Genomic DNA, 13656 nt, shown 5'->3' on the forward strand with positions numbered 1-13656 from the left:
ATTTTGCATCACAACACTGAAGTGTAAGGGGCCTCCAGTTTTTTAGGTGGACTGGATCTTCATACTTACCACCTGGTTTACAGGTTACCAGACCCTGTTGACAACACCCAACAGATTTGCCGGTGTGTATCGGAACAATAATAAGTCCTTTGCATGTTTGAGATTGAGATGTATTGTTTACATGTTGTTAAAAAGATAGTAACACCAATTGTTATAGGATCGTTTAGGCCTACTCCAGTAGTGTACTATAGGATATAACAGCATTCAAGTCATAATATACCCCAATTGCAGTGCAATGTGTAGGTCTATTGGGGACTACTTCAGCATGAGGTATCATTCACAGCAACGTTGTACTCTTCGACTCTTTTAACAATGACTTGTTTACATACAACTTATCGACCACCAGAAGAACATTCTGCTTCTCTATTTGGAGCCTTTTGAAAGTGGGGTACAGAGAACCTAATCTCTTCACTATTTCATTTGGAAATCGTCATTAATAGAGAACGGTGTTCTTCAGCTCCCTACCCTGTTGTAGCAAGACAATCTTCATTTTGTAGTGAGTTAGCCTAGCTACTATCAGACAGTGGCCACTGGTGTAAAGTACTTAAGTAAAAAATACTTTGAAGTACAACTTCAATAGTTTTTTTTGGTATCTGTACTTTACTATTTCACTTTTAATTCAGTAGATTCCTCAAGACAATAATGTATTTTTTACTCCATCCATTTTCCCTGACACCCAAAAGCATTTTGAATGCTTAGCAGGACAGGAAAATTGTACAATTCACACACTTATCAAGAGAACATCCCTGGTGATCCCTACTGCCTCTGATCTGGCAGACTCACTAAACACACATGCGTCGTTGGTAAATGATGTCTGAGTGTTGGTGTGGAGACAATCAAAGAGGTGTAATGGGTTCTCACTCAAAAATATGTCGCATTAAGCTGACATCATTATTCAATGTTTTTAATTTTTTACTGCATCAGGGATAGCGTGCCCCTGGCTATCCATAAATTAAAAAAAGAAGAATATGGTGCCATCTGATTTGCTTAATAGAAGGAATTTGATATGATTTATACTTATACTTTTGATACTTAATTACATTTGAGAAATTCATTACGTATTTTTTATACTTAAGTCTATTTAAAATAAAATACTTTTAGACTTTTACACAATTAGTACATTATTTTACTGGGTATCTTACACTTTTACTTAAGTGTTATTCTATTAAGGTACTTTACTTTTACTCAAGTATCACAATTGCGTACTTTTTCCACCACTGAGGGTGTCTTCCCTCCTCTCTGACATCAAAATGCAGAGGCCTTTGACAATTAATTGTATCCACCTTTTCCACCATCTTGAGATTACGTGTCATGAAAACCTTGACTTGATCCTCAGTTGCCTGATAGTTTTCATCCTCCTTTATTCCCATTATGACAATATTATTCTTCATACTTCTGCACTTCAGACCAAGTAATTCTGTTTCCATTGTGTTATTATCATACCATAGCCTCTCAGTAGTGCAGGGTTCCCCAACTGGCGACCTGCGGCCGGAATTTGGTCCACGTGGGATTTTATTTGGCTCCCAAATTTTTCAGAACTAAATAAAGTATAATATATTTTTCAATTGTTGAACAGAAAATACAGTAAAAAGACCAGCATATCAGCTCCAAGTGATTTACATTTTGGAAGTCTGTTCCAAGGTATAACCACGCATAATAGAAAGATATATGTAATTGTATACTAATGTAAGCAAGGTTTGAAGTGATTATGTTTTAGTCATTTGTTTGGGCTTCTTGCTGTCTATTTGGGGTCTATGAATTATTTGTAATTATATTCTGGCCCCCCCGACCATCCGCTTGAGAAAAAATCGTCCCGCAGCTGAATCTAGTTTCTGATCCTTGACTTAAACTGTAAAATATATTTTAAAAAATCTAAACTGTTGCTGCTCAACACCAACTAAAAGGGCTGCTGGGTCCTCCATCTTTATTAACACTATACGCGATTGTATATGTTATAAGATTTACAAATGTGCTAATTAAATAAAATAATCAATTGTAGTGATCTTGTTCGCTTCGATGTGTACGATTCTGATTTGAGCATTTCAAAGTGTTGATCAATAAATAGTTGCAGGTTCTCTATATTATCCAGAATGTTTGTTTTACAGTTATCAGCTAATCCTCAATTTTACAATTAATTAATGGATCAAGCTGTGCCTACCACACTGCCTCTTGCCATGTCATTTCCCCCCTAAATAACTTGTTACCCTTACCTGAGAGTCTGGAGAAGATGAGGAGGAGGATGGAGAGGGAGAGATGAGAAGCCATTTCTGCACTAAAGAGAAAGACTGAACTTCCTAATAGCTATAGCTGTCTTTAACTCTCTTCCTGCTTCTGTTTGAGTGTATATGCCCCCCTCAGTGGCAGATAGAAACTATTACATTCTATGGACTAGTTGTAACATAAGGCTCTAAGGCACTACAACTGATTACCTTAATTAATTAGCACATTTGTATATCTTATATCAAATAAAATCACGTATAGTGTTAATAAAGATGGATGAACCAGCAGCCTATTTAGTTGGTGTTGAGAAGCAACAGTTGAGATAGAGTTCAGGTGCAAAAATATATATATTTTACAGTGAAGGTGATGAAGACTGGATCCAGAGGTTGTATTTACAAAAATGTACAGATTAAAAAATGATAACTTATTAACTGGCAAAACTACACTTACCTGGCCAATAGCAACATATAACCTCAAATTGAGGACTAAAGCAAAACAGCCTACATTAAACATTTACACTCCTCCTGAACTGAGTTTTGCACCAGAGTTGTAAACTCACTGAGGGGCACTAGAACATCTAGGTGAAGCATACTTTGCAGACTATTCCATGTCTCTGGTGCACAATAGAAAAAGGTAGTATTGTCTAACTGGGTAACGGCCCTGGGGACATTAAGTAGCAACCACCTAGTAGACCGTGTCTGGTAACTGCTAGTGGTGAAGGAGAACAGGCTACAGAGGTAGTGGGGGAGTTTACTCAGAAGGGCTTTATATATGAACACATACCAATGTAGCTGTCTGCCCATGTAAAATGAGGTCTAGCCCACCATTTGATACAAGGTGCAATGGTGGATGAGCGACTTGGCATTTGTAACAAAGCACAAGGATGCATGATAGACTGAGTCCAGACTTTGTAGCACAGAGGAGGCTTCATGCATGTACATTAAGTCACTATAATTAATTACTGAAAGAAAAGTGACTTGAACAAGGCTTGTTGCGTAAAAATAGAAACCCAATATATGTTTATGTAAATGTAATGTAAATGTAATCTAAAAGGAAGCTAGACTTGGGATTCTCAGCATAGACGCATTGTGTTCTGTCTGCGAGATAGTTTCTTAACCACATGACAGCCCCTTCATTGAGACCAACGTTATTGAGTCTGGTTAGCAACAGTTTGTGGTCAACAAAAGCCAGATTGAACCCCACACAGGATGTTGTTTCAAGTAGGAATTTATTTAGCTGAGAGTTAACTAGAGATTCAAATACTTTTTACAATTTATTTAAATGATACTTAATCATTAACAGTTCAAGCATATATGGTGCTTGCAAGCACACACAACACAGCAGCAATGTACTTGGGCAGATACACAACTTCCTAAGAATATCTAAATAGAATTTAAAGTTTATTAACAAAGCACACATTTATTTTAACATATAAAGCAGACGGAATAGTACAGTAAGACTATGATTCAGGAAATTAGGTCAACTATGAAACAAATCATATTTGGGCAACAACATACGGACTAAAAAGTCAAATTAGGTCAAAGACATAGGTAGCAGTGGTCTAAGGCACTGCATCGCAGTGCTAGCTGTGCCACTAGAGATCCTAGTTCGAATCCAGGCTCTGTCGTAGCCGGCCGCGACCGGGAGACCCATGGGGCGGCGCACAATTGGCCCAGCGTCGTCCAGGGTAGGGGAGGGAATGGCCGGCAGGGATGTAACTCAGTTGGTAGAGCATGGCGTTTGCAACGCCAGATTTGTGGGTTCGATTCCCACGGGGGGCCAGTATGAAAAAATAAATAAATAATGTAAGAGCGTCTGCTAAATGACTAAAATGTAAATGTAAAATGTACCAAAATGTACCAGGTCCCTGAAAAAGCAGGTGCAAGAAGTAAATCTGTCCCTTGGTCTCACCAGAGAGACCTGTCTGGTTTCTACTCATCCTCAGTTTTACCTTGGAGTCAGTTTGCCCTGAACTTCACCTCAGCAATGATGGTGCACATGAGGAAGAGCACTGCATTTCCAATTTTTGGCACGTAGAAGAATATTCTCCCTCGTCTGTATAATAATTAAAAGATTTAGAACATGTTCCTCTGTAAATTGCTGGAATACAAGGACCATTGCTTTCTCCATATCTTCCATGTGACTAGGACACCAGATATCACCACCACCAACATGCCCAGAGGAATCAGTAGGACTTTTAGATCTATGGAACTGATGGTGAAAGTCTGTTTATTGTAAAATAAAGTCCATGAAACATCATAGATAAATAGACATGTTTGTGCTGCTATGACTAAATGGAATTATTTGTTGAGCTTTTCACACTTTTCATGTGTGGAACTTGACCATACAAGAATATAATGCTACTACTTCTGCAAACCACAGAGACATGAGGAAGTGGTAAATGTCTCTATGACAACCGTATGACAACCGTGTCTTGGCCTATACTCGGTGTGAAAACATTTAAGGAAGATGTTTTTGTGCCCTGAGCTCTAGTGTGAAAACCAGAAAAAGTTACTTCTATTGCCATCCATTTGGAAGGGTAAGTGTTAAATACAGCTGAATGAGTGATAATTACCTCATGGTGTCCTTCTCCTTGACCTCCTCAGGTCCTTGGACTGTGTTGTCAGTCTGAACAGGCTCAGCAGTTGGAGAGAAAGAGGATTGTTCAGTGGTTGGAGCTTGGGTTGCTGTGAGGTAAAAACAACAATGGTATTATGACTGGTGTACCAGAGAGACACAGGGTAGACTGAACTGTAACAAGACACTGTGGCTAAGCTATGACCTTCTTGTACAGTTTATGTCATTTACTCCAACATGTGGGTTTTACTTAGTTGTAGCACTGTTGAGTTCAAACCAATAGTAGGACCACTGTAATCAGGTTATAATCCAATTTGTTTCAGATGATAATCAAGCAAGACTGAATAAAACAAGGTTATTACTTAAAAAACCCTAGTCGATTGATGCACCGGTGTGTCAATCTAAGTGACATAATAAAAAAATCCCCATAAAAATCTGTCAGTTGAAGCTAAAGATATCTTCTATATCTGATATTGTGTCAATCCAAAGCATCTGCCTGTGTCGCAATTCCGGCGGTGAAAAGATTCCAAGATGGCATAGCAGTGCGGTCGTGTATTATGTTGTGTCCTCGTGTAAATAGCCAGTTTTTTGTTGTTTTTTCCGTATATTTTTCTCTCTCACTTTCCATCCTTAACTAAATATACTTTCCTGTAACCCGCCACACCCAATGTGGAACGGATTCTATTATTTCTTCATACCTTTTATCAAGAACCCACGGCTGAAACTAGCCAGCTAACTAGCTACTTGCTATTAGCTATTGCTATTAGCCACCGTTAGCGGTCTTCACCACTGTCCATGGCCTGCAGTACCTACCAGCCAGCTCTAGCCTGGACAATTATCGGCCAGTCTACACAGCGTGCTATCGACCCAGAGCATTTCGGATTTTCTGCCGGAATTACTGAATCACTGGACCTTAACACCGGATCATCACAACTAGCTAGCTAAAACCGAATGGATGTTGTTGTTGGCTAATCACCACTAATCACCACTTGTCCCAAAGCCAGGCCCGTCTCCCGGCTATCCACCTCTCTGTCAACCGGACGAGACCTCCTAGTGTCGACACGGAGCCCCGCCGATCCATCACGACTGGTCTGCCGACGTAATCGTCTGATGTGGTTTCAACAGGCTTCCCGTTGCGTCGACCACAAAGATCCATCTGCTAGCACCGGCCCGCTAGCATGTGCAATCAACAGCCGTGCCTCCTGCTCGTCTGTGCTGTAGCAGCCTACGAACTGCTCCCGGACTTACCTATTGCTGTTCACTGGAACTTATGATCACTCAGCTACACATCTGATGCCCGCTGGACTGTTCCTTTACACGGTACCCCATCCTGTTTTTCTGTTTAGCCTCAGCCCAAACTTTCGTCGCCATTACCAGTTGTTGTCTTCGCCCTCTCGAATAACACCTGTGATTGCGTTATGCCTCTCTCCCATGTCAATATGCCTAGCCTATTGCTGTTTGGGTTAGTTGTTATTGTACTATTTCACTGTAAAGCCCCCAGTCCCACTCAACCTGCCGCAGATAGCATCCTTGTCCCACCCCCCATACATGCGGAGACCGGCTCAATCGGTACCTCCAGTGATGCTATCTCTTTCATCATTACCCAATGCTTAGGTGTACCTCCACTGTACTCATATCCTTCCATATCCTTGCCTGTACATAATACTATTCTACAATGCCCGGAAATCTGCCCCGTGTATGCTCTGTACCCAACGCACTAGAAGACCAGTTCTTAAAGCCTTTAGCCTTATACTTATTATATTCTTCTGGTGATGTAGAGGTTAACCCAGGCCCTGTAGCCCCCAGTATCACTCATACTCCCCAGGCGCTGTCATTTTTTGACTTCTGTAACCGTAAAATCATTGGTTTCTTGCATGTTAACATCAGAAGCCTCCTCCCAAAGCTTGAGTTATTCACTGCGTTAGCAAACTCTGCCAACCCTGATGTTCTAGCAGTGTCTGAATCCTGTCTTAGGAAGGCCACCAAAAATTCAGAAATGTCCATCCTGAATTACAACATTTTCCGTCTAGATAGAACTGCCAAAGGGGGCGGAGTTGCAATCTACTGTAGAGATAGCCTGCAGAGCTCTATCATACTATCCAGGTCTGTGCCCAAACAGTTTGAGCTTCTACTTCTAAAAATCCACCTTTCCAGAAATAAGTCTCTCACTGTTGCCGCTTGCTACAGACCCCCCTCAGCCCCCAGTTGTGCCCTGGACACCATATGTGAATTGCTTGCCCCCAATCTATCCTCAGAGTTCGTACTGCTTGGTGACCTAAACTGGGATATGCTTAACACCCCGGCCGCCCTACAATCTAAACAAATTATCAAGGAACCTACCAGGTACAACCCAAAATCCGTAAACATGGGCACCCTCATAGATATCATCCTGACTAATTTACCCTCTAAATACACCTCCGCTGTCTTCAACCAGGATCTCAGCGATCACTGCCTCAATGCCTGCGTCTGTAATGGGTCCGCGGTCAAACGATCACCCCTCATCACTGTCAAACGCTCCCTAAAACACTTCAGCGAGCAGGCCTTTCTAATTGACTTGGCCCGGGTATCCTGGATGGATATTGACCTCATTCCGTCAGTAAAGGATGCCTGGATGATCTTCAAAAGTGCTTTCCTCTCCATCTTAAATAAGCATGCCCCATTCAAAAAATTCAGAACTAAGAACAGATATAGCCCCTGGTTCACCCCAGACTTGACTGCCCTTGACCAGCACAAAAACATCCTGTGGCGTACTGCATTAGCATCGAACAGCCCCCGCGATATTAAACTTTTCAGGGAAGTCAGGAACCAATATACACAATCAGTTAGGAAAGCAAAGGCTAGCTTTTTTAAACAGACTCCAAAAAGTTTTGGGACACTGTAAAGTCCATGGAGAATAAGAGCACCTCCTCCCAGCTACCCACTGCAATGAGGCTAAGAAACACTGTCACCACCAATAAATCTACGATAATCGAGAATTTCAATAAGCATTTTGCTACGGCTGGCCATGCTTTCCACCTGGCTACCCCTACCCCAGCCACCAGCTCTGCACCCTCTGCTGCAACTTGCCCATGCCCCCCCCCCCCCCCCCCCCGCTTCTCCTTCACCCAAATTCAGATAGCTGATGTCCTGAAAGAGCTGCAAAATCTGGACCCTTACACATCAGCTGGGCTAGACAATCTGGACCCTTTCTTTCTAATATTAGCCGCCAAAGTTGTCGCAACCCCTATTACTAGCCTGTTCAACCTCTCTTTCGTATCGTCTGAGATCCCCAGAGATTGGAAAGCTGCCGCGGTCATCCCCCTCTTCAAAGGGGGTGACACTCTAGATCCAAACTGTTACAGACCTATATACATCCTACCCTGCCTTTCGAAAGTATTTGAAGGCCAAGTTAACAAACAGATCACCGACCACTTCGAATCCCACCGTACCTTCTCCGCTATTCAATCTGGTTTCCGAGCTGGTCATGGGTGCACCTCAGCCACGCTCAAGGTCCTAAACGATATAATAACCGCGATTGTAGCCGTCTTCATCGACCTGGCCAAGGCTTTTGACTCTGTCAATCACCGCATTCTTATTGGCAGACTAAATATCCTTGGTTTCTCAACTGACTGCCTCGCCTCGAAGGGCCTATTGTCTGGACCTCTGTCAGTCTCTATGGGGGTGCCACAGGGTTCAATTCTCGGGCCGACTCTATTCTCTGTGTATATCAATGATGTCGCTTTTGCTACTGGTGACTCACAGATTCACCTCTACGCAGACGACACCATTTTGTATACATCTGGCCCTTCATTGGACACTGTGTTAACAAACCTCCAAATGAGCTTCAATGCCATACACCACTCCTTCCGTGGCCTCCAACTGCTCTTAAACACTAGTAAAACTAAATGCATGCTCTTCAATCGAACACTGCTTGCTCCCGCCCGCCCGACTAGAATCACTACTCTCGGCGGGTCTGAATTAGAATATGTGGACAACTACAAATACCTTGGTGTCTGGTTAGACCGTAAACTCTCCTTCCAGAATCACATTTAGCATCTCCAATCCAAAGTTAAATCTAGAATCCTTCACTCCTGCTGCTAAACATGCCCTCGTAAAACTGACTATCCTACCGATCCTTGACTTCGGCGATGTCATGTACAAAATAGCTTCCAACACTCAACTCAGCAAATTGGATATAGTCTATCACAGTGCCATCCGTTTTGTCACCAAAGCCCCATATGCTACCCACCAATGTGACCTGTACGCTCTTGTTGGCTGGCCCTCACTACATATTCGAAATTGGGCCCACCTGGCTTGACGAGAGTTAATCCGTTTCACTGCCGTCTGGGCTCCAAATTCCGGTGGTCAGTAAGAATCCGGAATGGATGGACTGCGCCCTCCAGCCTGTGTCTCCATTCCTGCAGATCGAGGACCACCGCCAACAGCTCCCTGTCTCCCACTCCATAGTTCATCTCTGCGGGGGTAAGCTTTTTAGAGAAAAAGGCACAGGGATACATTTTCTCTGGCTTACCGTGCCGCTGGGAGAGGACCGCACCCACGGACTCCTCCGATGCGTCCATCTCCAGGATGAAAGGACAAGATGGATCTGGGTGTTTTAGGATGGGCGCTGTGGTGAACCTCTCCTTCGGCCTCTTGAAGGCAGCGTCAGCCTCAGGGTTCCAGGCCAGCATCTGAGGACCACCCTTAAGGAGAGAGGTGGGCGGGGCGGGTATGGAGCTGAAGGACCTGATGAAACGCCGGTAGAAATTAGCGAAGCCCAGGAAGCTCTGTTGGCCCTTGATGGCGGTGGGAACCAGCCATGACCTGACGGCGTCCGTCTTCACTCCTTCCATGAACACCCCCTGAGGACTGATCTGGTATCCCAGGAAGGAGATGGCCTGTTGGTGGAATTCACATTTCTCCCCCTTCACCAACAGGCTGTGTTCCCTGAGGCGGAGTAGGACAGCTCGGATGTCCCTGACGTGCTCCTCGAACGTAGCCGAGTAGATCAGGATATCGTCGATGTACATCACCACCTGTCTACTCAACATGTCCTGGAACACGTCATTGACGAAGGACTGGAACACATTGGCGAGGCCGTAGGGCATGACACAGTATTCATAGTGGCCTGAGGTAGTGCTTAATGCCGTCTTCCACTCGTCTCCTTCCCGGATTCGGATCAGGTTGTAGGCACTCCTCAGGTCCAACTTGGAAAAGTACCGGGCCCCTCGTAGCTGCTCAACGGCCGACGAAACCAGAGGGAGGGGGTACCGGTACTTGGTGGTGACTGCGTTCAGCCCCCTGTTGTCAATGCATGGTCTCAGTCCTCCATCTTTTTTTGCCAAGAAGAAGAAGCTGATGGAGGCAGGAGAGGTAGAGCATCTGATGAACCCCAGTTTCAGGGTCTCCGCCACATACTTCTCCATGGCCTCAGTCTCCTCCATGGAAACTTAACAATGACACAGAGAAATAACAAAGTAAACGACACGAAGCTAAACAATCACACACAACATCATCCAGAACAGTCCAGGGCTAAATAGGGGTGGTAATGAGATGATGAGGTGCAGGTGAGCTGGAGGTGATTAGGGTGCGTTGGGTTTCCATTCCGGTGTTGCCGAGGTGGTGCGCTCAGACCGGTGGCTCAGTAGACCGGCGAATCAGAGCGCCGGAGGGGAGCAACAGGAGGAGACGTGACATTAACAAAGTCCATACCAGAGGTGGCCAACCTTCCTCCACTCCCTGATCTACTGGGTGAGCAGACTTCTATTCCAGCGTAGCAATAATACACATTATTATCAACTCATTAGCTTTGAGAAGTTGAATCAGGTGTGTTAGTGCTGGGCTGGAACAGAAGCCTGCACACCCAGCATACCTCCAGGAGAAGGATTGGCCTGCTACAGTTGTAATAAGTTTGCAGGCTACATTGTGTGACTTTTAACTGTATTGTAGTATACAACATTAGCTAACATACGTACACATTCAACCCATGGCCTACAAGGATGTGCCAGCAGTCTCTTGGGACATTCATTGGGACCTCTTCATCTGCATACAGGCTTTCACAGCTCTCCATATCTGAGGACAGACATCACAAAGAAACAGGCTTCATTTTATTACAATTAGACAGCCCTGACTATTATCTCCTTGTCTGTCTTCATAGTTTTCCTATCTAGGACTAGAACGCCAGAATATTTGCATAATGTCATCCCACAACCTGCCCTGTCTAACTAGCTAGTACACCTACTCTCTTTTCTGACAGCTGGAGCAGAACATCCTTTCACCCTCTTCCATTGCTGTTATCTACAAATGCATTTGGAGCATGAGTTTTTAATTTACAATGATGAATAGGCATCAAGATAACAAGCTAATATGACGTTAACTAGCTGTAGTATGTAAGGTTAGCTAACAAGCAGCTCATTAGCCTACACACAGTGGCCTGCTGTACCTAGCTAGCTAATAATACATCAAAAAAACATTGTCAAAAATGTTTTGAAATATATTTAGCTACTTACTTGAATAGGTTCACGCCTACGCCCATGCACACAAAGCGTTTTGTTCTACAACCCCCACAAGTGTCATGGGACTCGTCTGAAGGTAACCGGTACCGGTTGAACAAAATTATTGAAAGTATATATTTCTTTACTGTATTTTTTTCCATTTATGAATGTCTTATTCAATGTTTTTCACAGGCTATAGTAGTAATTCAATTCAATAGCCAAATTCAATATTTTAGCAAATAATTTTTTTATACCTAAAGGGGTCCTAAAATTCCAAATCAAATAGCAAAATGATCCATAGTATGACCATCTTAAAACAATTGTCAACCCCCCACGACTTAGACTTTTAAGAAATAATTCTACAGTATCTGATTGCTCTCTACTCACTGGTCACAGTGGTGGTACTTTGTGTGGTGGTTTGTCGTCTGACAGTGATGTGAACAGTCATCATAAGGTCTCCCACTCTACACCTGTACCAGCCAGTGTTATCCATCTTCAGACCACTCATAGTCACCGTTAAGACTTTTCCTCTGGTGGCATCAGTTGTCTGCTGTAGGGTCACTGATGTTCCATCTAGAGTCCCCGAATTCCCCCACATACATGTGGTCCTCTGTAGCTCAGCTGGTAGAGCACGGCGCTTGTAACGCCAAGGTAGTGGGTTCGATCCCCGGGACCACCCATACACAAAAAAAAAAAAAAAAAAATGTATGCACGCATGACTGTAAGTCGCTTTGGATAAAAGTGTCTGCTAAATGGCATATTATTATTGTTATTATACAGGAGATACTGCCACCAATCCTGCATCACTTCCTATTTCCAGTGTCACTATAGTAACAATTTACAATGACACTCCCTCCTTCAACTCCAGTCACCTCCAGTTGGTCCACATAGAGTTCTGGAGTACCTGAACACAGAGGTACTATCACCAAAGACAGTCTTGAGTGATCAAGTGTTCTTTTGTAACAACTGACTACAAATATCATAATCATGATATGATGGATAGAGAACAGAAAGTAGACATATACCAACATTCCTCATGTCAACTTGAACAATAATAGTGATGGAGTAAAAAATGCATTATTGTCTTGAGGAATCTAGTGAAGTAAAAGTTCAATAGTGAAGTACATATACCCCAAAAAACAACTTAAGTAGTACTTCAAAGTATTTTTTACTAAAGTACTTTATACCAGTGGGCAGTGTCCGATAGTAGCTAGGCTAACTCACAACAAAATGAAGATTGCCTGGCTACAATGGGGTAGGGATCTGAAGAGCACACCGTTCTCTATTAATGAGCGATTTCCCCATAAAATAGTAGAGACGAAGTCTCAAAAGGCTCCAAACAGAGAAGCAGAATGTTCTTCTGGTGGTTGATAAGTTGTATGTAAACAAGTCATTGTTCAAGGATTGGAAGATTACAACGTGGCTGTGAATGATACCTCATGCTGGAGTAGTCCTCAATAGGCCTACACATTGCACCGCACTACACATTACAATCCTATTTTTTATGCATGATGGACTCATCCTTTTTTACTCATGCAATACAGAACCTTGGCCTATGTGGACTTAAAATTAAGTTTAGATTAATGGGACGTTTTTGTTTATTTTGAAGACTGCACAGGCGTTAAATTGGAAAAACCAACGTTGGGTTTTGAGTTTGATCTGATACAAGTTAATTGTAGAGATTGGGGTATATTATGGCTTGAATGCTGTTGGACTGTGTTGCCCTTTTGCCGGATGTGAATCGGAACGAATAGAATTTAAGACAATATATATTGACAGCTCTGTGGGGCTACAGGATACGCTATTGATATAGGAGGAGGGTTAATGACCTTTCTAGGTTCTCTACTGGAGTAGGACTATACAATCTATAACAATTGGTGTCACTATCTTTTTAACACCATTTAAACAATACATTTTAATTTAAAAAATGCAAAGGACCGATACACACCGGATAATGGGTTGGGTGTTGTCAACAGGGTCTGTTAACTCTGCTAGCGCGCGGCTGGCTCGTTAACACTGGATTAAACCAATTATAGCCTAAATTAATCAGCCAATTAATCAGTGTATGATCTTATTATTCGTATCTAAGAACCATTTGCTTTGCTAATTAGAGACTAATGTTAGCTAGTTAACATTGAACCTGGTTTGTTAGCGACCTGCAGATTCATGCAGGGTAGTAACATCATGAGTTGGGATTATGGTTCATTGTTTACTTAGCTAGCTAGCTAAATGTCTTACCAAAAGACTCCACTATGCAAGTAACCATTTTGGGTGCGTTCATAAATTCAGTCTGAGTATGCCAGAGCATAGGTGAACGGAATGAGTA

The 13656-nt window shown here is 42.9% G+C and overlaps 1 long non-coding RNA gene across 1 annotated transcript; it reads right to left on the reverse strand.

Annotated features, from left to right (window-relative positions):
• Window positions 1-4341: 4341 nt before the first annotated feature.
• On the reverse strand, window positions 4342-9513 carry LOC311127934. The gene is made up of 3 exons (XR_014613154.1): window positions 9146-9513; window positions 4856-4967; window positions 4342-4491 (listed from the first exon to the last, which is right to left on the reverse strand). It is a non-coding gene; the product is annotated as an uncharacterized lncRNA (long non-coding RNA).
• Between the last annotated feature and the right edge of the window lie 4143 nt (window positions 9514-13656).

This window comes from Coregonus lavaretus, assembly GCF_964263955.1.
Source record: "Coregonus lavaretus genome assembly, chromosome: 4".
Lineage (NCBI taxonomy): Eukaryota > Metazoa > Chordata > Actinopteri > Salmoniformes > Salmonidae > Coregonus > Coregonus lavaretus.